The 25,938-nt window shown below is 35.1% G+C and overlaps 1 pseudogene; it reads right to left on the reverse strand.

Moving 5' to 3' along the window:
• Positions 1 to 2,144: 2,144 nt before the first annotated feature.
• The window catches only part of LOC131493959 (large ribosomal subunit protein eL15-like), a 36,290-nt pseudogene continuing 12,496 nt past the window's right edge, over positions 2,145 to 25,938 (reverse strand).

A 25,938-nucleotide genomic window follows, 5' to 3' on the forward strand; every position in this document is an offset into this window, starting at 1 on the left:
GGGCACCTCGTGGCTCAGTTGGTTGAGTGTCTAACTTCGGCTCAGGTCATGATCTCACAGTTTGTGAGTTCGAACCCCGCATTAGGCTCTGTGCCGATGGCTCGGAGCCTGGAGCCTGCTTCAGATTCTGTGTCTCCCTCTGTCTCTGCCCTTCCCCCACTTGCACTCTGTGTGTGTATCTCTCTCTTCAAGTCAAAAATAAAAAAACATTTTAAAAAATTAAAAAAATAAAATAAAATGATACTCAGATTCAAAAGCGCTGATTGTTTTCCCCAGCATCACTTCTGCAGTCAAAATTGATCAGCGTCATCTACCTGCAGTAACCTTCCATTTTTCTGCTCTTCACTGAACCAACCTCATCCTATTATCATTCTCCGTACAGTATAAGCCATAAAAAATAGAAGTTGCATTTAAGTAGGTGTTGCACATTCGGAGAGGATTACTTTCTAAATGCTTCTTGTTATTTTACTGTTAATATATCCCCAAACCAAGTGAGTTGTTTGAATCGGAGTACTTTTGCTGACTCATTTTAAGCACGCAGTCAAAGCAATAATGCCTAGCAATTTAGTTCCCATATGTATAACTTACTTTTATCACATTATTTAGTACAGAGCATTTATTTCTATCTTTTGGGGATCACATAGCTAATTTGTGAAAATCACCTTGAATCATATGCCTATCTCCAAGTGACTAACAACTTTATTCAAATTAAAGTAGATCTACCTGAACTAAACTATCTGATCAATATACAGCAGAGAGAGCATCTGGAATTACAGGCTCTCATCCTGGTTCTGTCACTAACACGCAACAGATTCTTATTCAAATTAATCTCATACTCCAATTCTCAGTGTTGTCGTCTGTCAATAGAAATGTTGGTGTACTTCTCCCTTAGGTAAACTGCTTAATTCTGTTTCTAAAATAGTACAAATTGCTTAATGAGTTTTTTTGTAAAACTGAAAACATCTTTATAAGATACAAGGAATAGTATCTGATACTTAGAAATTATTAGCAGGATTGATACTAAATATTTGGGATACTTGTCTCCCTCCAAATGCATTCTGTGTACTGTCATATATCCATTACTATCCCCCTCTTTTAATTTTGAATTCCCAAAATCACATGCACGCACACGCACACACGCGCGCACACACACACACAAGAATACATGAAAATGTAAATCTTCTTCTTTTTTAAAATTCTAATCAAAGCTAACTTTAATTTTTTTATCCTCACACTTAAAAGGTTATCTGATGGTTTCTCAATCCTAGCATCGTTACTAGCTTACCAATCTTAAGGTAAATTTTTCTCATTTACCTAATGTTCAATTTCCATCAGTTTTAATATAGACCAGTGTAAATACCATTACTGACTACTTTGCATGAAATTCAGTATTTTACAGATCCCATGAAGTCATGGGATAGAACTAGGAGTCTCCATCTTTTATGTGAACTTCAATGGTCCTGTGGAGACCAAGGCAATTTTGCTTAGGTTAAGCAGGATTTAGTTTCCTTTGTAAGAGAAACCTCTTGAACAGGTTTATTTAATTCTCCGAAAAATGGTGGCATTCTTTCAAACTATTCTCTCAGAAGCAGTGGTTACATAAATGGAACATCAGATTCAACCTAAAAATATGGGCTTAGTTAACATTATTCTGCATATGATCCTGATAAAAGATTAAGATATTCTTCACATTTCTAAGCAAAATCCAAATATAAAAGCTTGTTCTTACCAAACCTCTAGAAATAGCCATTTGAGAGTAAACCAGCAGAACATTACATCGTCCCAATGAAGCTATAGGTTGCATTACATACACCAACAAATCTACATGGCTAGTTTCTGCATTCCACTTTTATATATTTTATTTTACACCATTATACCAAACAGCAATTTAAACACTGGCATATAAACTTCCTAATATGATAAAGCAAGGGCAAAAGGATTTATCTTATTAGACACAAGATACACAATCACTTACAGTCTTCAAACATTATTGCACTTTAAATTTCATGATTTGACAGTGAATTCATGGAACGATCTGCAGACAACTCATTTTAACAGACAAATTAAAGAACACTTTTAAGCAGACATGACTGTCCTAAATTATTTATTAGGTAAGAATTTTACAAACATTACTTGTATTGCTGCTAATGGTGAAGCTGGAAAATATTATGTCTTCTCCATGCTGCATGGTGAGAATCACCAATAGTGTGGTGGAACTTGTGACCCTTTCCAAGGCCATGGCTCTTGTGGCCCGCAGACGTTAGCCCTAGTACTTTCCTGTGCTTGTGGACTGCTTTGCTGATCCACTGGGTGACAGGATTTCTTCTGATAGCTTTGTGGAATGAATCAATGAGCGTAAACTCAAAGAATATGTATGTGTAATCTTCATCAATCCCGAGCTCTCAGAGCCCACAGTGGCATCCAGCTCACTTCTCTGCAACATACTGAAGGCTTCAGGTAAACTTTAGCTGGTTAGCACCATGGTGGACAGGCTTGCCATAGGTAGCACCCTTAGGAACTGGGCGTTTGTGGCCACCACATTGCACAGGAATCCATTAAATGACAAAACTTTTCTTGGCTTTGTACCCCCATCTGTGTGCTTTATCAGGCTGGGATGGGCCAGTGGCCCTGTGGAGAGTGGAGAGTTGGTGGTACTGCCACCAGCTCACCCTTTCAGCTGATGGCTACCACCAGACGTAAAGGAAAGAGCTAAAAGCTAGTTTTCTGTTCAAAAGGAAGCACGGAATCAACAGGAGGTGAGGGCACATAAGAAATAGATAGAGAACAATTACATGAAACATAGGAGAAGTCCTCTGATGATCTCAAACTGTGGCCTTCTTATCCTTGGTAAAGATGAGGCAGAGACAGGAAAATAGGACTCTCAGTTTAGTTTTATGATCTAGAAGAGAAAGAACATGTGCTTTTCTTCCTATGCCATGGAAGAAAGAACATGTGCTTTTCTTTCCTTCCTAGCCAGAAGGACAGAACAATTATTGTAAAAAGCCCCAGCCCTCCTGTGATGCCAGAACAACAGACCGGCAAATGGCTGAATAAGAGGCCTTGGATAATGTGCCTGAGCCTCACCACCGTACATGGTAAGCAGGGGAACACGATAATGCTTAGATGGGACTGGCAGACATGCAGAGACCAAAGTAGGGAGAAGGAGTCAGAATCTGACGGCTGAAGGTCATGGCAGGATGGTGAACAGCACATGCCAGCATAAGAAAAGTTTACTGCAGTCAATTATAGAAAACACCAGAGGGTGGCAGTGAGGCAGACATACCCTCCATAATGCCAGGTACACATACATAGGTACCACTGTAGGGGAAGTGGAATGTAAAGAATTTTATTTCACTGAGTCATCATTTCCTTAAAAAGAAAAATTATATTTATCATTAAGACTAAGAATCCCTATATAGAGTGGAAATGTGAAGAGATTTGCTAAGTAAATTTCTACTTATCAATGAAGGATAAAGAATTTTTAAAAGATAAGTTTACATGAATTATTATTATTATTGTTATTGTTATTATTTTTACTTTTATTACTTTTGCCACCAGATCCCTTTTGATTCTCATGTGCCTTGAACAGTTTCAACTAAAAACTCAGCTATCTCGAATCATACAGAATTTACTTGTATTTAGAATATGGAAATTGCAAACAATATCACTCTCACACTAACAACAGGAAAACAGCCAGAAAACTACAATATCATAACTCTTTTTGAGCCCATTAAAGAGTTGAGGTTTTATAGTCTATGCATTAACTTAGAATCCCACTGTAAGAAGTCCCATTTATCCACATATAAGAAACCTGAATTCCAAAGAAAGACAATCCTCTTCAAAGGGAGACAAGGCAAAAGAAATGCCGTACCTACCGCAGAGAACAGGAGGAGGAGGCAACCACAATACAAACACATACAAAAGAAGCACCTAAACTTTAACAAGTTGTTAAAAGCCAAGTTCAGGGGGCGCCTGGGTGGCGCAGTCGGTTAAGCGTCCGACTTCAGCCAGGTCACGATCTCGCGGTCCGTGAGTTCGAGCCCCGCGTCAGGCTCTGGGCTGATGGCTCGGAGCCTGGAGCCTGTTTCCGATTCTGTGTCTCCCTCTCTCTCTGCCCCTCCCCCGTTCATGCTTTGTCTCTCTCTGTCCCAAAAATAAATAAAAAACGTTGAAAAAAAAATTAAAAAAAAAAAAAAAAAAAAGCCAAGTTCAGGCTAACATCTCATTCTGGAACAACCAGGGGTCAGAATAAAAATACTCTCATCCTGGAGTAAATTCAAAGATTGGTCCGAAGTTCCTATAATGACACAAGCAGAAATCTTCTAGTTCTAAAGGAGAGTGTGAAACTTCTGCCCAAGACCAATCACAGACACAAGGCAGAGTCTGGCTGCTAAAAGGTGGGTTTAAGGGTCAGGAATGTTAAGAGAATGCCACTCCCAATGCCCCAATACAAAGTGCCTATCTAAGCCTGAGGGTGGACTGGGGCATTTACTAACAAGCAACAACCATCTGCTGGTAGGGGAAGAGCAAAAGCATATATATTTATATCTGATAAATATCTGAAGGCTGCACATGGAACACAAACACAGAAATACCACCACCATTACGGCATTCTCTCTATGTACAAGGCGGTAAGTAGCAATTGATTTGGAGCCTGTGTTGAACTGAATGTAATGATAGAACAAACAACTCAAATCTCATCCAATTCCTGACTAGACTGATTCAACCCACCCCCCAAATGAAAAGGCCAAAAAGATGTACCCACTGTTATTGCCTACAATAACTACCATTTCCCTCTGTATCTTCTGTTATACCCAGGATGTCTGGAATTCAATAAAAATTGTGAGACACAGAAAGCAAAATCATTGTCAAGAGATGAAGCAATCAAGAGAACCAGACTCAGGTGTCAAAACTGTGGAAAAGAGACTTTATAATAACGATGATTATAAATTGAAGTATATAATGAAAAGGAGAACACCACAAATGACTAATGGAAGAATTCCAGCATAGAAATGGAAAATATGTTAAAGATCAAATGAAAATGCTATACATAAAGAACATAATATCAGATATAATGTATTCCTAGTGATGGGTTCATCACTAGATCTAACAAAGACGAGGAATGAATCCATAAACTTAAAGATAGGTCAATAAAAATGATCAAACTTAAAGACAGGAAATAGTTGAGAGATATATAGAGATGTAGAGAATTAGGAGAGGGAAGAGAATGAGAGCACATATATAACAGCATCAAAAGTATTAAATACCCAGGGACTTAACGAGATAATCTAAAAATAAATCTGATAAATGAAGTGTAAGATATGTATACTGAAAACTACAAAATATTAATGAAGAATATGAAAGACCTAAATAAATGGAGAGTTATACAATTATCGTGGTCAGAAAACTCAGAGAAAAAACAAAGGGTTGGGACTGGGTGGGGGTGTAGAATTCAAGAACTGTGGGGAAATACTGAATATTCTAACAGTCTAAGTGAAATTGGAGTCCAAAGGAAAAGAGATATGGCCACATATTTCCTTAAAATGTTTAAAGACATCAACCCACAGGTACAAGATCCCAGAGAAACACAAGGAGGATCTATATCTCTATTATTCAAGTTAGAAGTAATTGGAGTGACATCTTTAAAGTACTGAAAGAAAAAAAAAAGTCAACCCATCATTCTGCATCCAGGAAAAATATTTTACAAAAATTAAGGAAAAATAGTTTTTCCCAGTCACATAAAACTGGAGATAATTCTTTTCCAGCAAAACTGCACTGCAGGAAATGTATTATAAGTTTTATACTATATTTCTGAACTTCTAGATTTACTATACAACTGTAAAGTACTGGCACACAGAACAATGGAACAGAATGGAGAGTACAGAAATAAACTCTTACATATATGCCATTGATTTTTGAACAAAGTTGCCAAGGTACCTCAACAGATAGAGAATAGTCTTTTTAATTGAAACAACTGGACATACATTTAAAAAATAAAGAACCTAGGTCTTCACAACATATTTACAAATTAACTTAAAATGGATCATAGACCCTGTTGTAAAACCCAAAACTTTTCAAAGGTGACACAGGAGAAAATCTCTGTGATTTTGGATTAGACAAAAACATTTTAGATAAGATAGAAAAATAAAAATCCATAACAATTTGATAAACTGGACATCTTTAAAATTAAAATTTCTTCTTTTCAAAAGATACCTTTAAGACAACAAAAAGTGGGGTACCTGGGGGGCTCTGTTGGTTAAGCATCCAACTCTAGACTCAGTTTCAGCTCATGTCTTGATCTCAGTGTCATGAGATTGACCCCTGTGTTGTGGAGACTACTTAAGATTCTCTCTCTTCATCTCTCTCTGCCTCCCTCCAACTTGTACATGCTCTCTCCCTCTCTCTCCAAAAATAAACAAACATAAAGGCAAACCACAGACTAAAAGGAAGTATTTGCAAAACACATATTTGAAAAATAACTTGTCCATGAAGAACTCCCATAACCTAATAATAAGAAAACAACCCTATTTATAAAAAAAATAGTAAAGGATTTTAACAGTTAAAGAGATTCTGATGGCATATAACAACATGAAAGATGCTCAACATCATTAACCACATGAAAATGCAAATTAAATCCAAAATGAGGTACCAGAATATATTTATTAGCTAAAATAAAAAGCTGACAACCCTAAGTACTGCCATGGATGTAGAACAACTGAAAATCTCATACATTGCTCATGGGAATGAAAATAATATAGCCATTCTGGAAAAACAGTTTTGTATTTCTTATATATTTAAATATACACTTACCAAATGACTCAGCAATTCTACTCCTAATTATTTATCCAAAAGAAAAGACAACTTATGAACATACAAAAACCTGAATGAACAGGTTTATAAAATCATAAAGTCATAAACCTTACATAGCATTACTGTTCACTGTCAATCAATGCATTGTAAGTTCTATTTTTCTAGCTAGAAATAAAAATACTAAGAATATTGAGTCTGAGATTATCTCTTATGGAAAGAGACTGATTCTCTCCAATACAACAATTGCAACCATTTGTCATAAGTTTTTTCATAAAACTTTTAGTTGATGAAAAGTCTTTCATAATTCATGCCTACTACACCTATTGTAATCCATTAATAAATAAAAAACATAAAGCACTTGCTATTTTTAAGAAGCTGTAGATGGTATCAGAACAGCATTAGGAATATGTTCAACAGGAAAGAAACTTCGTCAGAGAAAAGAAACAAAAATCTAATTTATTAGAAAGTAAGTAGCAGATACTCATTAGTGATAAAAACTGAACACTTCTTAAAAGTGATAATCACAACCAATTTAATGTCTACTATATAACAATTTTTCAATAAATACTCATGAATGAATGCTATCTAGATGAATGGAATTAGTGAGCAAATTTTTTTTCAAATATATTAAAGTGTTAGTAGGTGCGTGAAAAACATTACAATGAACTCCCAAGTTGAGTATATTTTAAACGTTTTTTAAATTTTTTGTTTCTTTAATGTTTGTTTATACTGGGGGGGGGCAGAGAGCAAGTGGGGGCAAGGCAGAGAGAGAGGGAGACACACAATCCTAAGCAGGCTCCAGGCCCTGAGCTGTCAGCACAGAGTCTAATGTGGGGCTTAAACTCATGAGCCGTGAGATCATGACCTGAGCTGATGTCTGATGCTCAACCAACTGAACCACCCAGGGACCCCAAGTATATTTTAAAATACTACTTGAAGGGTTCCTGGGTGGCTCAGTTGGTTGAGTGTCTAACTGTTGATTTAGTCTCAGGTCATGATTTCACAGTTCGCGAGTTCGAGCTCAGCGTTGGGCTCTGTGCTGACAGTGTGGAGCCTCCTTGAGATTCTCTGTCTCCTTCTTTCTCTGCCCTTCCCCTGCTCACTCTCTCTCTCTCAAAAATAAATAAATAAACTATTAAAAAATAAAAATAAAATACTACTTGAGGAGAAATCCTAATTCTCTTATGTTCCATTTACCATGTTCCAGTTTCTGATGGGTTTGAGACAAAGGAAGTTGCAGTTAATTATGCTGTGGACAAAGTGAGTAAAGCTTGTTTTTATCTCATTTGGTGACCATGCAAGAAGAAAACTAAAGAACTCTTTACCTAGCTCCCCTTATTGTAAGATATAAATTAGAACTATCCCTGAGTATAAAGTTCCTATTTCTTTGGCTTCCAGTACAGCTCCCTTAATGCTCTAGAAGTGTGCCGTCCAATATGGTAGCCAGTAGCCATAGGTGGCTATCTTAATTTAAATTACAGTTAAATAAAATTAAAACATTTACTTTTTCAGTTGCACTAACCCTGTTAGTGCTCAAAGGCCACAAATACTAGTGCCTACTCTATTGGAGAGTGCAGATTGTGGAATATTTCCATCACAAAAGGCTCTAATGGTCAGCACTCATCTAGAATCAATAACTTCCCATCTAAAAGTACCTACCTAAAATAATGATACTCTTCGTCCAGTTTTACTCCTCTCCCTATTCCTACCTCTACAATGTCCTTATTTTCACATCAAATTGTTCATAGTGACATTTGGCTTGAGGAACTCAAGTGTCTGTGTAAGATGTCTCTACTCCTTCATTTCTCCTATCCATAATAGATTTAGTTAATACTAAAACATAATAGTCTTTCTAAAATGGATCATTTTCTGTTCCAACTGCACTGCTACTTTCCAGAGCCCTACCCTCAAAAAAATATTGTATTAAATGCAATGGGAGTTTAAAACATCATGAAATGCAACTAACAAAATTAATTCCAATTGTCCTACATAAAAGTATCATCAAATGGATTGAATACTGGATGAAAGTCTGTGTGTAGAGAAATCATAAACAGTTCTATTTTCAGTTCAGGTTTAGCTCCTCATAGGCTGCCAAGGAGTTATTTCTTTTAGCTTGATTTTATTTAACAACTTTATTCATGATTTGAAAAGAGGGTTAAACAAGTTCCTAATGTAACTCATTGATGAAGCTGACTGGGAAGTGTTACAGATGCAACTGATGGCAAATAAATTACCTAATCAAATGCAGAGGGTAGTGAACTACTAACAGAAGCACCCCAAATAACATCCCACTTAATAAAAATTAATGCTTAATACTAAGGATGTCTAATTCGAAACAGGAGTGCCCAATGCAGACATAAGGAAAATAGTTCCTGGCCTTTGCAATATTAAACTCTGCAATATACTTACAAAGGAATAGTGGGTTCTATTCTCTTTGATTGAAGCTCTATTTTCTTTTTTTTTAATTTTTTTAACGTTTATTTATTTTTGAGACAGAGAGAGACAGAGCATGAACGGGCGGATGCTCTATTTTCTGATATAGAAAAAATAAATATTTTGAGCCATAGCACTATCATCTTACGTATGTCTGATTAATCAATAAGTAGTAAGTTAGAATAAATTTAACTTTCTTTTGCTTAATTGATCTTCAGGTTATGTCTTTGAATTTGGTTATATATGTGAAGAAACAAATACATGCAAATTGTAAATGTAACAAGAAATCTTACTGTCTGTTCTATTCGTAGTTCCTTCTAAGGAACTCTGGCATGTATAGATAATATACACATTTTGTAATATTTTTTCATAAATTTGATGCTCATATTCAATTGCATTCAAGCAATGGTGAATAATAATACCAAATAATAAATACTAACCTCATTTATAATTATGGTTGTAAATTAGAGCTATTTTAATGTTAGGTAACATCATATTTTTCATTGTGGAAAAATATACATAACAAAATTTACCATTTTGACCATTTTTAGGTGTACAATTCAGTGACATTAAGCACATTCACATTGTTGGACTACACCATCACCACCAACCATCTCCAGAACTTTTTCATCTTCCCAAACTGAAACTCTTGTACTCATTAATAGTTCCCCATTTTCCCTCTAGTTACCATGGCACGCACCATTTTATTCTGTCTCTATGAATTTTATTATTCCAATTACCTCATATAAAAGTAGTCATAAAATATTTGTCCTTTTTATGTTTGGCATAATTCTCTTAACATGCAGTGTCTGCAAGTTTCATCCATATTGTAGCATGTCAAATTTTCCTTCCTTTTTAAAGGCTGAATTATATTCTATTACATGTACATACCATATTTGTTTATCCATTTATTCATGGACAAATGTTTGGTGTGTTTCCATCTTTTGGCTTTGTGAAAATTCTGCTATGAACACTTGTTTGAGCCCCTGATTTCACTTTTTTAGGGTTAGAGGCAGTGGTGAATTGCTGAATCATACATTACTTGTTTTTGCTTTTGTTTCTGAGATATAAGTGATGCGCAACTTTATATTTGTTCAGTTGTACACCATATTGATTGAAGTTTGTATTGTGAAATGATAACCATAATAAATGGAGTTAACATCCATCATCATACATTCTTATAGAATTTTTTATTCTTGTGATGAGAACTTTTAAGATTTAGCAACTTCCAAATAAGCAATACAGTATATTAACTATAGTGGCCATGGTATACACTACTTACTGATAACTTACTTATTTTATAACAAGATGTTTGTACTTTCTTTTTTTTTAATGTTTATTCATTTATTTTGAGAGAAAGAGAGAGCATGCATGAGCAGGGAAGGGGCAGAGAGAAGAGAGAAAGAATCCCAAGCAGGCTCCATGCTGTCAGCACTGAGCCCAACACGGAGCTTGATCTCAGAAGCTGAGATCATGACCTGAGCAGAAATTAAGAGTCAGACACTTACCTAAGGCACCCAGGTGCCCCAAGAAGTTCGTACTTTCTAACTCCCTTTACTCATTTCACTCACCCTTAACTCCTACTTCCAGCAACCATCAATCTGTTCTCTGAATCTATAAGCTTGTTTTTTTTTAAGATTCCACATATAAGTGAGATTATACAGTATTTGTAAGACATATTTCACTTAGTATAATACCAAAAACATCATTCATGTTGTCGCAAATGACAATACTTCATTTTTTTAATAGCTGAATAATATTCTATTATATGTATATAAAATACCATTCTTGGGCACCTGGGTGGTTCAGTTGTTAAGCATCTGACTTCAGCTCAGGTCATGATCTCACAGTTCATGAGTTCAAGTTCCACATCTGGTGAGCTTGAACCCACCTGGGGTAAGCATGAGCCCTGCTTCAGGTAAGCCTCACTTCTCTCTCTGTTTCTCTCTCCCTCTCTCTCTCTCTCTGCCCCTCCTGGGATTCTCTCTCTCTCTCTCTCTCTCTGCCCCTCGTTCCCTTCCACCCTCTCTCTTTCTCGCTCTCAAAAAAATAATAAAACAAAATAAAAACAGGGGCGCCTGGGTGGCTCAGTCGGTTGAGCATCTGACTTCGGCTCAGGTCATGATCTCGCAGTTCATGCGTCCAAGCCCCGCGTCGGGCTGTATGCTGACAGCTCAGAGCCTAGAGCCTGCTTCAGATTCTGTGTCTCCCTCTCTCTGCCCCTTCCCCACTCATGCTCTGTCTCTCTCTGTCTCTCAAAAATGAATAAACGTTAAAAAAAATAAAAAATAAAAAATAAAAATAAATAAAATACCAGCCTTTATCCATTCATCCATTGACGATGCTTAAGTTCTTTTTGTATCTTGGCTATTATCAACGTGCTTCAAAGAACATTGGGGTGGAAATACCTTTTCAAGTTAGAAATTTGGTTTTCTTTGGATACACAACCAGAAGTGGAATTGTTGGATCATATGGTAGATCTATTTTTAAGTTTTTGAGAAATGCCCATACTGTTTTCCATAGTGCCTGTACCAATATACATTTCCACCCCAACAGTGAACAAGGGTCCCCTTTTATCCACATCCTCATCAACACCTGTTACTCCTTATCTTTTCATAATGGCCATTCTACCAGCTGTAAGGTGGTATTACACTGTGGTTTTGATTTGTATTTCCCTGTGATATTGAGCATCTTTTCATGCAACTTTTGGCCATCTGGATGTTTACCTTGTAAACATCTCAACTCAATTCCCCCACCCATTTTTAAAAATTTTTTAATGTTTTTATTTATTTTTGAGACAGAGAGAGAGAGAGAGACAGAGACAGAGCATGAGCAGGGGAGGGGCAGAGAGAGAGGGAGACATAGAATCTGAAGCAGGATCCAGGCTCTGAGCTGTCAGCACAGAGCCCGACACAGGGCTTCAACCCACAGAGTGAGAGATCATGACCTGAGCTGAAGTCGGACACTTAACCAACTGAGCAACCCAGGTGCCCCCCACCCCATTTTTTAATTAGATTGTTTTTCTTTTGTTGTTGTTGATGATGATGAGTTGTCTGAATTCTTCATTTATTTTGGATATTAACCCTTCATCAGATATATGATTTGCAAATATTTTCTCCTACTCAATAGGTTGATTTTTCATTTTATTGATGGTTTCCTGTGTAGAAGCTTTTAAGATTGGTAGTCCTACTTGTTTATTTTTTATTTTCCTGCCTCTGTTTTTGATGTTAAACCTAAAACATCATCAAGATGATGTCAAAAACCTTACTGCCTATGTCTTCTTATAGGAGTTTTACAGTTTCAGGTCCAGAAGTCCACTCTTCAATCCATTTTGAGTTAATTAGTGAGTAGGGTGCAAATTCATTCTTTTGCATGTTGCTATCTGAATTTCCCAAAACTACTTAGGTTAGCATTAGGGTTAGAGTTAGGGTTAGAGTTTATGTTCTCTTGGTGAATTCACTCTTTTATCAATATGAAATGTCTCGTAATATTCTTTGTTCTGAAGTATACTTTGTTTGATATTAACATAGCCACTACAGATGTTGTGGTTAGTATGTCAAAGTATACCTTCTTATGTTCTTTTGTTTTTAACTTAGCTATGTATTTTTACGTATAGTGGGATTCTTGTAAACAAAAGAGTTGGTTACTGCTTTTTTTATTGAAATTGGCAACTTCTGCCTTTTAATCTGTTATACTCAAATCTATTGTCTTATTATTTGTTTTCTAGCTGTACCATGTGTTTTTGTTCATTTTTATCATTTTCTATATTTTTTAAATAATTTTCATTTATTTCCAATATTGTCTTATTTTCTATACCTCTCCTTTACTTTTGTGGTTCCTCTAAGAATCACATAATATATTTCTAATTTATTACAGTTTACCTTCAAATGGTACTTACAGCAGTACAAATATAGCATCAGAAACTTACCATATATTTCCATTCCTCTACATCTTCCCATTGGGTTTTTATCACTACACATTTTATACCTATTTATGCCATAAACCTGGAAATATATTGTTTTTATTTTGTCTAAATAGTTACTGTTTAAAAAAATTCAAAAATGTTTACTTATTTTTGAGAGAGAGAGAGAGCATGATCAGGGGAGGGTCAGGGAGAGAGGGAGGCACAGAATCCAAAGTAGGCTCCACTCTGAACTATCAGCACAGAGCCCAATGGGGGGCTTGAACCTGTGAACCACAAAATCATAATCTGAGCCAAAGTCGGACACTTAACTGAGCTAATCAGGCGCCCCTAAGAAACTTTTTAAAATAAAAAATATATATACTTTATATTGGTGAATTGTGGTGCTATTCATTATTGTGTATAGATCCAAATCTTTAACGTGTATCATTTTCCTTCTCTTTAAATAATTTTGTATGTATGTATGTATGTATGTATTTATTTATTTATTTATTTATGTAATACAAATCTGCTACTGAAAATATCAAGTTTAATTTTTGAGTCTTGTTTTGTCTTCATTTTGAAAGATAATTTTGCTGGATATAGAATTTTAGGTGGACAGTTCTTTTTTCATTATCTTAGAGATGTCTCTCCATAATCTTCTCACTTGCATAATTTCTGAAAACAAGTGTTCTTTCATTCACATCTTTGTTCTTCTGCATGTGTCTTCTATAGCTGTTTGTAATATTTTTTCCTTCACAGATTGCATCTAATAATTGTCTTATGATGCTATGTTTATGTTTCTTTATGTTTATTCTGCTGTTGATTGATTAAGCTTACTGGATACGTGTTTTGTGGGCAGAATAGTTGTTCCTTAAATATATCCATGTCCACCCCCAATACATGTGAATATGTTACATAATATAGCAAGTAGGAATTAACATAGCAGATAGAATTAAATTTGCTAGTCAGGTCACCTTGGGATGAAGAGATTATGGTTTTCTGAGTGAGTCCAATGTAATCACAAGGGTCATTGTAAGTGAAAGAGGGAAGCAAAGAGTCAGTGTCAGAGTGATGCCTTGTGAGATTCAACCAGATACTGCAATACAGAAAATTTACAGATTCTGAAAAAGACATGAATTCTCCTCTAGATTCTTTAGAAAGGAACGTAGCCCTACCTTCACCTTGATTTTAGCCCAGTGTCGTGACCCATTTCAGACTTCTGACATGCAAAACTGTAATAAATTATCATTATTATTATTATTTAAAGCCACTAATTCTGTGTTATTTTGTTACAGAAACAATAGGAAACTAATTCATGTAAGTTTATAATTGTCCTCAAATTTAGAAAACCTGGGGACATTTCTTTTTCACATATTTTTTCTCTCCCACTCTTACCTCTCCTCTTGTGACTGTAATTAGATCTATCAGATAATTTGATGTTATTCCAGGGGTTATTGATGCTATGTTCATCTCTTTTTTCATTCTTTTTTCTCTCTATCCTTCATCTTAGTTACTTTTTATTAGTATGCCTTCATATTTACTGACCTTTTCTTCTTCAGTGTCTAATATACTTTGATTCCATTCAGTGTATTTTTATTTTAGATATTTAATTTTACTTTTTAAAAAATCTTCTAATTTTGATGACACCATGCTTATATTTCCCTCTACCTCTTGAACAATGAAGAATATTTATGATACCTGTATTAATGTTCTCTTCTAGTAGTTCTATTGTCTCTGAAATCTGTAAGTCTGTTTTTATTGTTGTTTCTTCTCTTGATTATGGGTTTTATTTTCAGGCTTCTTTCCATTCCTGGTCATTTTTATTGGATCACAAAGATTGTCAATTTTACCTTTTTAGTTTCTGGATTTTGCTGTATTTCTCTAAATGATATCATATTTCTTCCTGGCATCCATTTAGTTACTTAGAATCAGTTGGAGTCTTTCAAGATCTGAAAAACTGGTTATTTAGGATTAGACTCATTATTAAAGCAATATCCTTCTGAATATTTAACCAAATCTCTATGAAATTCTGTTTATGAGTTTTTCCACTTTGGTTAGTGGGAATACAAACCACTCTCAATCTAAAATGAGCTAATAAATTATTCTCTCTCTTCCTTTAGCAGATCTTCCCCACAGCCTCAGATAGTTTTCTCTCACACATGTGCCAATCAGTACTCAGGCAAAGACTTGAGAAAATCTATTTGCAACTCTCTTTGAGTTTATTGACATACTATTATATATTTGTTTCTATTTTTGTAATCTGCTCATTTGTTTTTTCTTTCTTAAAATTCTTTGTTAAATTTGCTATTCTATTGACAACTTCATGAACTTCACACCCATATTGCATTTTACTCTTTCTTCTTTTCTATTTTATAAATTTAAGGCTGTAAACATTTATTTAACCATGACTTCAGGTGAATTTCCTAAAATTTGATATTTAGAATATTCACTATCATTCTACTCATGCTACTTTTATTTTTTCATTTTCTTAATCTCTTGATGGGGAGTTTTCTAATAATTTCCTCCTATTTATTTCTACCATAATTTCATTATACTAACATTATACACTCTGCTTCAATTTTGAAACTATAATTATGTCTCAGTATGTTGTTAGTTTCTGCAAATATTCTACGTTTATTTCTAAATAATATATTTTTCAGTCCTTGAGTACAATTATATACATATATATATATATATATAGTTTATATAAAATTTAAACATACATAAAATTTACTTATGTCACTTTATTGATGATATATACAGTGTCCATTTTTTAATCATATTAGTGAAATCATATTCTACATACCACTAAAAATATTCTATAATCAACATTTAATTTTTTTTATCTACTTTTCCTGTTAATTACTGAAAGAGGTGTGAATTTTTTTCACTGTATGGACTAATTATAATTATTTTATTTTAATTTTCCTTGAATTATTTTGAGGCAATATAATTATGTGATATAAGTTCAAAGTTACTCTAATTATGTGCAGTTGAAATTTTTATTACTTTGAAATATCCCTCCTTACAGCTGTTCTCAATATGAAGGTTGATTCAAATCACATATGCTGCCATTACATGTATAGAACCACCGAAATGTTAATGGGTGTCCACAGAGCAAAAGATACTTTTTTTAAAAGATTTTTTAAATGTTTACTTATTTTTGAGAGAGAGACGAAGTGTGAGTGGGGGAGGTGCACAGACAGAGGGAGACACAGAATCCAAAGCAGGCTCCAGGCTCTGAGTTGTCAGCACAGAGCTGGACACAGGGCTCAAACCCACAAACTGTGAGATCATGACCTGAGCTGAAGTTGGATGCTAAACCAACTGAGCCACCCAGGTGCCCAGATCAAAAGACACTTAAGTAAAGCTTCTCGATTGAGATTTAGAGGTAAAAATAATCAAAAGTGGGGAAGGGGACACAAGAAAATGGAAAATTCTTTTATTAAGTCTCTATAATCTATTTTCTCTGTGACAGAGATAAGGAGATATTGTGTCCAAATAAAACAGAAGAAAACATAAATCAAAGAAAATAGAGGAAAAAGAAAATGATCTTTGATCTCTAAAATCAGGAACATGGCAATCAAATTAATACAAAGAATGGGACTGGTAAAAAAATCAGGAACTCTTACAAAGAGGACAAAAAAGAAAACATATACAAGTGGTTCAAGATAGCAGCATAGAAATATTCCTGAGCTCACCTCCTCTCATGGACACACCAAATCTATACCTACATATGAATCAGTTCTCCCTGAAAAAGACCTGAAAACTAGATGAAAAGCTCCTCCACAACAAGGATAAAAAGACCGCATCCAGAGAGGTAGGAGAGGTTGAAAATGGTCTTGCCAAAACAAAACAAAAAAAAAAAAAACACCCCCATGGTGTGTGACACACATGGTGTCCCACAATTGAGAGGGATCTCACAAATACAGAGTATTTCACTGAGGAGTGAAGGGTTCATACTTCACATCAACACCCCAACCCTTGGGACCTTAAAGAGACAAGCCTCCAAAATGTCTGGCTCTGATAACCAACAAAGATTATATCCAGGAGACCCAAAAGACTGTAGGGAATGGAAAGTTTGCTCTTAAAAGTCTCACATACAATCTCACTCACACCAGGACACAGTACAAAAGAAGTAACTTGAAAACCACCTTCACCATGTTTAAGAGATTCATTACACAGATCTGGCTAGGATCATCCGCCAGAGATGCAGTGTCTATTAGGACTTTCTCTAGGGAAGGAGGTGACAGCAGGCACCATTTTGCATTCCTTCTAGTTTGCTAGCATTGGCAGGCTACCAACCCCATGGCACAGCACAGACAGCAGACAAAACAAACTCCCAGTCATCCTGTGAAAACAGTCTATTTACTCAAACTAGAGCTTTAGCCTGAGAGGCACACTTCAGGATTACTAGAGACTATGGGAGAGCACTCAGAGAATGTAGACCAGAAAACACCAGCTTTGTGTTCTCCCTTGGCGTCGATACACATTGCCTGTTCCTTTGCTGAAAGAAGCTTATACACTCATCTGGAGTCCCAATTTTTGCAAATGTCTTGCAAATGTTTCAAGGGGACATCTTCAAATCACCAGGTCTGGAGCCCAGCAGGGGTCAGTACTAGAGTCCCACAGGATTTTATATATTTGTATATTTTGGAAGCTGTTGCCTGATGGTCTGGCTTCAAGTCAGCCTTAAACTATGAGCTAAGATCCTCCTTTGCAAACACTGACAGAGCTTGGCACAAACTAAACAACTGGAAACTATCAAGAATAAATCAGACTGCCTAGACAATCACAACAGTTCAAGGGACCAAAAACTAGGGCAATGTTGAATAATAAGGTTCATTGCCTACACAAGGGCACTCCTTCAAGACTGGAACAGGTGACTGGTACACCAAATACTTAGAAATAAACAGAGAGAAAACAAAGTTAGGAAACAGAGGAATAGGTTTCAGATGAAAAAAAGAGAAAAAGAAAACCGGGGGGTGGGGACATCTTAATGAAATAGAGTTAGGTAATTGACCTGATAGAGAGTTCAAAGTAATAGTCATAAGGATGCTCACCAAACTCAGGAGAAGAATAGATGAACAAGTAATGATTTCAACAAAAAGAAAATGTAAGAGTACCAAACAAAAGTCACAGAAATGAAGCATACCATAACTGAAATGAAAAATAACTAGAGCAGTTCAACAGCACACTAAATGAAGCAAGAAAGAAGAAGAAGAAGAAGAAGAAGAAGAAGAAGAAGAAGAAGAAAGAAAGAAAGAAAGAAAGAAAGAAAAAATAAGCAATTGAGAAGAAAGAGCAGTAGAACTCAAACAGACCAGGGAAAAACAGAATTTTAAAAAGTGGGGAGAAAGCTTAAGAGACCTATTATACAAAATGAAGTAGAATAACATTTACATTATAGAGGTCCCAGATAGGAAAAGAAAGACAGGGACAAAAACTGTGTATGAGAACTAACAGCTGAAAACCTCTCTACCTTGTGGACAAAAACAGACATCCAGGGCCAGGAAGCCCAGAGAATTCTAAATAAATTGAACCCAAAAAGAACCATACCAAAAAACATCATAGTTAAAATGTCAAAAGTTAAAGAATCTTAAAAGCAGCAAGAGAAAAAAAAAAAAAAACAAAACTTGTCACATACAAAGGAATCCCCATAACACTACAAGCTGATTTTTCAACAGAAACTATGAAGACCAGAAGGGAGTGGCACAACATACTCAATGTGCTAAAAGGGAAAAAAAAATATCCAACCAAGAATACTCTACCTGAATGACTATCATTCAGAATTGAAGGAGAGATAAAGAATTCTCCTGACAAGCAAAAGCTAAAGGAGTTCATCACCATTAAACCACTCTTACAAGAAATGTTAAAGGGATTTCAAGCTGAAAATAAAAGATACTAGTTGGTAACAAAGAAACATACGAAATTAAAAATATATCATTGGAAAGTATAAATATATAATAAAGGTAGCCACTTATAAAGGTAGTATGAAGGTTAAAAGACAAAAGTAGTAAAATTAACTATAACTACAATAATTAGTTAAAGGATAATTACACAAAATTTAAAAATGCAGGGGTGCCTGGGTGGCTCAGTCAGTTAAGTGGCCGACTTTGGCTCAGGTCACGATCTCATGGTCCGTGAGTTCCAGCTCCATGTTGGGCTCTGTGCTGATAGCTCAGAGCCTGGAGCCTGCTTCTGTTTCTGTGTCTCGGTCTCTCTCTGCCCCTCCCCCATTCATGCTCTGTCTCTCTCTGCCTTTCAAAAATGAATAAATGTTAAAAAAAATTTTAATGTAAAAAATATTAAAAACTCATTAAAAACATAAAACATAGGGGAAGAATGAACACATAGTTTTTAGAATGTGTTCAAACTTAAATTACTATTAACTTAAAGTAGACTATTATATATAGAGGGTATTATATGTGAGCCTCGTAGCACAAAGCAAAACCTTATAGAAAATACACAAAAGATAATGAGAAAAGAATCCAAACATAACATTAAAGAAAGTCAACAAACCACAACAGGAGAGAGCAAGGAAAGAAGAAAGGAACAGAGAAGAACTACAAAAACATCCAGAAAACAATTAAGAAAATGACAGTAAGTACATGCCTATCAATAGTTACTCTAAATGCAAATGGACTAAATTCTTCAATCAAAAGACACAGAATGGCTCAATGGGGTAAAAAAAAAAAAAAGACCCATCTGTATATGGATTAAAAAAGGCTCACTTCAGATCTGAGAACAAACACAAGTTGAAAGTGAAGAGATGGGAAAAAAACATACTCCATACAAATGGAAATGAAAAGAAGGCTGATATAGCTATACTTAGACAAAAGACAATTTAAGACAAAGACTCTAATAAAAGAGAAAGAAGGGCACATAATGATAAAGAGGTCAATGCAAGAAGAGAATATAACACTTGTAAATATTTATGCACCTAACATAGAGTATCTAAATGTATAAAGCAAACACGCACAGATTTAAAGAGAGAAATCAACATCAATGCAATAATAATAGAGATCTAAATACCACACTTACACCAATGGACAGATCATCCAGGCAGAAGCTGATAAGGAACATGGGCTTTAAATGACACCTTAGACCAGATGAACATAATACATAGGTACAGAACACCAGATTCAAATACAACAGAATACACATTCTTCTTGATTACACATAGAATATTCCCCAAAATAGATCACATGTTAGGCCACATAACAGTCTCAATAAATTTAAGCAGACTCAAATTATACCAAGGATATAGTCTAACCATAATGGTGTGAACGTATAAAACAATTATAAGAAAAAAACCTGGAAAAATTCCCCAAAAAATGTGGAGATTAAACAACATGCTACTAAAAAAAATGGCTCAACTGAAAAATCAAAGAGGAAATCAAAAAATACTTTAAGACAAATGAAATGTAAATACAATATTATAATAGTGATAGGAGGCATCAAAAGCAGTTCTAAGAGTGGAGTTCATAAAGATATTCTTACCACAAGAAACAAGAAAAATCTCAAATGAACTTTAAATCTAAGAAGCTAGAAAAAGAACAAATGAAGTCTAAAGTCAGTAGAAGGCAGAAAATAATATAGATCAGAGCATAAAGACAAAAAAAAAATAAATAAATAACAAGATCAGTGAAACTACGAGCTGATCCTTTAAAAAGATAAATAAAATTGGCAAACTTCTAGACAGACTTCCAAATTAAACAAAGAGACAGAGACAGAGAGCAAGTAACAGAGTTCAAATAAATAAAATTTGAGAGAAAACAGATGCTATAAATGATACCACAGAAATACAAAGGATCATGAGACTACTATGAACAAATATACACCAATGAATTGGACAACCTAAAAGAAATGGATAAAATCCTAGAAACAATCTTCTAAGACAATCAACAAGAAAAAGAGAATCTGAATAGACCAACTGCCAGTAAGGAGATTGAGTTGGCAATCAAAAACTTCACAAGAAACAAGTCAAATGGGATCATGAGTAAATTCTACCAAACATTCAAGGATTTAATATCTCTCCTTCTCAAACTCTCCCAAAATATTAATGGAACACATCCAAACTCATTTGACATAGACAGTATTACATTCATATCAAAACCAGACAGAAACACCAAAAAAAAAAAAAAATCATCATAGGCCAATACCCTGGTGAACACTGGTGCAAAATTTCTATACAAAATACTAGCAAACTGAATTTAAAAATACATTTAAAAGATTATACATATGATCATACATATGATCAAGAGGGATTTAGTCCACACACGCAAGGATGGTTCAACATTTGCAAATCAATGTCACACACCACATTTACAAAATGAGGAATGAAAATCATACAGTCATCTCAATAGATGCAGAAAAAGTATCTGACAAAATTCAGTCTATTTATGATTCAAAAAATCTCAACAAAGTGGGTATAGAAGAAAAGATCTTAACATAATAAAAGCCATATATGACAAACCAAGAACTAACATTATACTCAATGGTGAAAGGCTGAAAGCTTTTCCTTTGTAAGATCAGGAACAAGAAAATGATGTCCACTCTGGCTACTTGTATTCAACATAGTATTAGGAGTCCTAGCCACAACAATTAGGGAAGAAAAAGAAATGAAAGCCATCCAAATTGAAAAGAAGACGTAAAACTCACTATTTGCAGATGACATGATACTATATATAGAAAACCCTAACATCTACCAAAAAACTATTAGAACTAATAAATAAATCCAATTAAAATAGGATACAAAATCTGCTGTGTTTCTATATACTGATAACTATCAGAAGGAAAAATTTAAAAAACAGTCCTATTTACAATTTCATCAAAATGAAAAAAAATACCTAGGAATAAATTTAACCAAGAAGGTAAAAGACCTGTACACAAAAGAGTATAAGACTGATGAAAGAAACTGAAGAAGATACAAATAAAATGGGAACATATTCCATGCCCATGGAATGTAAGAATTAGTATCATTAAGTATCTATAATACCTAAAGCAATCTATAGATTCAGTGTAATCCCTATTAAAATTCCAATGGCATTTTTCATAGAATGAGAACAAATAATTCTAAAATTTGTATGAATCCACAAAAGACCCCAAATAGCCAAAGATATCTTGAGAACAAAAAAACAAATTTGGAGCTATAACACTTCCTGATTCAAAACTATACTAAAATAAAAACATATGGTAATAAAAACAGCCTGGTATTGAAATAAAACAGATACCCAGATCAATGAAACAGAATAGTGAGCCCAGAAATAAATACACACATAATAGTCAATTAACAAAAGAGCCAAGAATATACAATGGAGAGAGGACAGTCTCTTCAATGAATGGTGTTGGGAAAACTGGACAGCTACATGCAAAACAATGAAACTTGACCACTTATTTACACTATATGCAAAGATGAACTCAAAATGGATTAACGATTTGAATGTAAGACCTGAAACCATAAAACTTCAAGAAGAAAACATGGGCTGTAAGCACCTTGACATCAGTCTTAGCATCAAATTTTTGGATCTGACCAAAAAAAAAAAAAAAAAAAAAAGGCAACAAAAGCAAACATAAAAAAGTGGTACTACATCAAACTCAAAAAAGCTTCTGCACAGCAAAGGAAACCATCAACAAAATGAAAAGGCAACCTACCAATGGGAGAAAATATCTGCCAATCATGTATACAACAAGGGGCTAACATCCAAAATATAGAAAGAACTCAAACAATTCAATAGCAAAAAAAAAAAAAAAAAAAGAAAAGAAAAGAAAGAAAGAAAGAAAGAAAGAAAAAAGAAAAACAAGAAATCCAGTTAAAAAATAAGCTGAGGAGCTAAATAAATATTTTTCAAGGAAGACATACAGATGGCCAATAGGCACATGAAAAGATGTTCAACATCACTAAACATCAGGGAAATGTAAATCAAAACCACAAAGAGATATCACCTCACAATTGTCAGAATGCCTATTACCCAAAAGTAACAAGTGTTGACAAAGATGTAGAGAAAAGAGAACCCTTGTGCATTGTTGGTAGCAATGTACATTGGTGCAGCCACTCTGGCAAACAGTATGGATTTCCTCAAAATATCAAAAGTAGAACTATCAAAATGATCTAGCAATTCCACTATTGTGCATCCAAGGGAAAAAAAAAAGAAGAACTCTAATTTAAAAAGATATATGCAGTCCAATGTTCACTGCAGCATTATTTAAAATAGCCAAGATATGGAGGGTGGCTCAGTCAGTTCAGCATCTGACTCTGATTTTCACTCAGGTCATGATTCCAGGGTTGTAGAATCCAGCCTCACATCTGGCTCTGCACTGAGTTTGGAGCCTACGTAAGATTCTCTCCTCTTCTGCTCCGTTCCCCTGCTCTCTCTCAATCTCTCTCTCTCTCTCTCTCTCTCTCTCTCTCTCTCAAATAAAATAGCCAAGATTCAGAAACAACTTAAGTGTCCATCAATGGATGAATGGATAAAGAAGATGAAGTATAGAAATACAATGGAATAAAAAGCTATAAAAAGAGACTGAAATCTTTCCACTTGAGACAACATGGATGGAACTTAAGGGTATTATGCTGCATGAAATAAGTCAGACAGAAAAAGACAAATAACATATGATCTCTCTTATATATGGAATTCAAAAAACAAAAGAAATGAGAAAACAAAACAAACAAAACCAATCTCATATATGAAGAACAAGCTGGTGGTTATCAGAAGGGAAGAATGGACAAAATGGTTACAGGGCGTTGGTTAGTTGTATAGTGCTAGATTGTAACTAGACATTGTGGTGATCACTTTAGTGTATAGAAAAATCTAATTATTATGTTGTATATATGAAACTAAGATAATGTTATATATCAATGTTATATACCAATTTTACCTCAATGAAAAATAACAATTATAGAAAATAGAAATGATAAGAAAACAAGAGACTAATATAACAAAAATGGAGGCTTAGTGTAGAGGCCACAAAGACCAATGCCCAACTAATAAAGTCTAAAAGTAGAGGTCAGAGGGTGCAGAGGGATGTTCTTAAAAAATAATATTAGAAAAATACTATAGAAAACTGAATCTGCACATTCAAAGTATCCACAGTTTATTCAAAACAATATATAGTAATACTTTTAATATACCTAGCCCCACAGAGTTTTGAATTACCAAAAATCAGATGAATTGAATTCCAAAGAGAAGGAAAAAAATTAGTACAAATGATCTGGTGAAGTCAGAGTGGCATGGAATTTCCCAGAGGAGAGTAAAGAAAGTAAATCTATGACAAGAGTAAAGGGAGACTGCAGGTGTAGTTAAGCAGCCGGCACAGAGAACAACCAAAACAGGTGGGAAGAAGAGACGGCGGTACATCAAAGGAAGGTGTGTGGGAGAAAAATGAAACTAATGAATCCACTTGATACATTTGTGAATTTGGAAAAACATAAAGATATGCATTTAAACATTTGGCAAACTACCTAAGGAGATCTACAGAAATCTAAGCAAGTGAAAAGTGAAGACAATTACTGATCTCAGGAAAACAAAAAGTTGTATGAAACAAAAATTATAATCATAATTAATTTACATGATCAGCCAATAATGTTTACATTGTCATCATAATGTAATAATGCAAACACTGACTTAACTAACATTGTATTATTAGTAAAATGGGTAAATCGTGGATTCTGGTCTAAGATGGCAATGTTGGAGACTCTGAACTCACCCCCATGGAACAGACTAAACCATACCTACATATAGAACAACCCCTCCTCAAGAACTAAGGGCTGACTGAACTGAGGGCACAATAAAAGACAGAAGAGCAAAAGACAACAGCAAGAGAGATGGAGACATGGTAACAATGGGAAACTTCACCCCTGACCCTGTGAACTTCAGTGGAAAGGGACAGTACTGAGGTACTGTAATGGATTCCTCTGTCAGTGGGCACAGGGAAAAAAACAAAAAACAAAAAACAAACAAACAACAACAACAACAACAACAACAACAACAACAAAACTACAGTTTAAAAGAGCAACTAACATAAAACTGACAGCACTAGAATTATGCCAAACAGCAGGGAAGCCGCAGCAATGCTTTCCAGGTCAGAGGGACCGGAGAATGACACTGCTCATGCACCCCCTCTTCCTTAAAAGTACAGATGGGAGCAAGATTTGGTCCCTATAACGAGTCCCAGGTCCCGAAGCTGATACCAGCCCTGGTCATTCTGGGGCACAGAAAATAAGGCCCAGGTTTTTCTTTCTTTTCCTTTCCTAACCCATTTCCCTTTTTCTTTTCCCTTCCCTTTTTTTTTCTTTTTTTCTTCCTTTCTTTTCCCTTTTCTTTTACTTTCTTTTTTCCATTTCTTTCTTTTTTTTTTTTAACTTTAATGTTTTTATTTATCTATCTTGAGAGAGAGAGAGAGAACATGAACAGAGGAGGGACAGAGAGAGACACAGAATCCAAAGCAGGCTCCAGGCTCCGAGCCATCAGCATAAAGCCGGATGCAGGGCCTGAACCCATGAACCGTGAGATCATGACCTGAGCCAAAATCAGACACTTAACCAACTGAACCACCCAGGTGCCCCTCCATTTCTTTTGCTTTCTTTTTTAAATTCTTCTTTAAAAAGCTGCAGTTTAAAACAGCAACTAGCACATAAAAGAGCCAGCCCTAGACCTCTACCAAGCAGTGGGGGTAGCTGCTGGAAAGCTCTCTCAGTAGGAAGGGGAAACACACATGGTCTACACTCCCCCTCCACCTTGAAAGCACAGACACATGCACAGTCTGCAAGTGCTAACCAGCTTGCCACC

Source organism: Neofelis nebulosa, chromosome 2, assembly GCF_028018385.1.
Source record: "Neofelis nebulosa isolate mNeoNeb1 chromosome 2, mNeoNeb1.pri, whole genome shotgun sequence".
Lineage (NCBI taxonomy): Eukaryota > Metazoa > Chordata > Mammalia > Carnivora > Felidae > Neofelis > Neofelis nebulosa.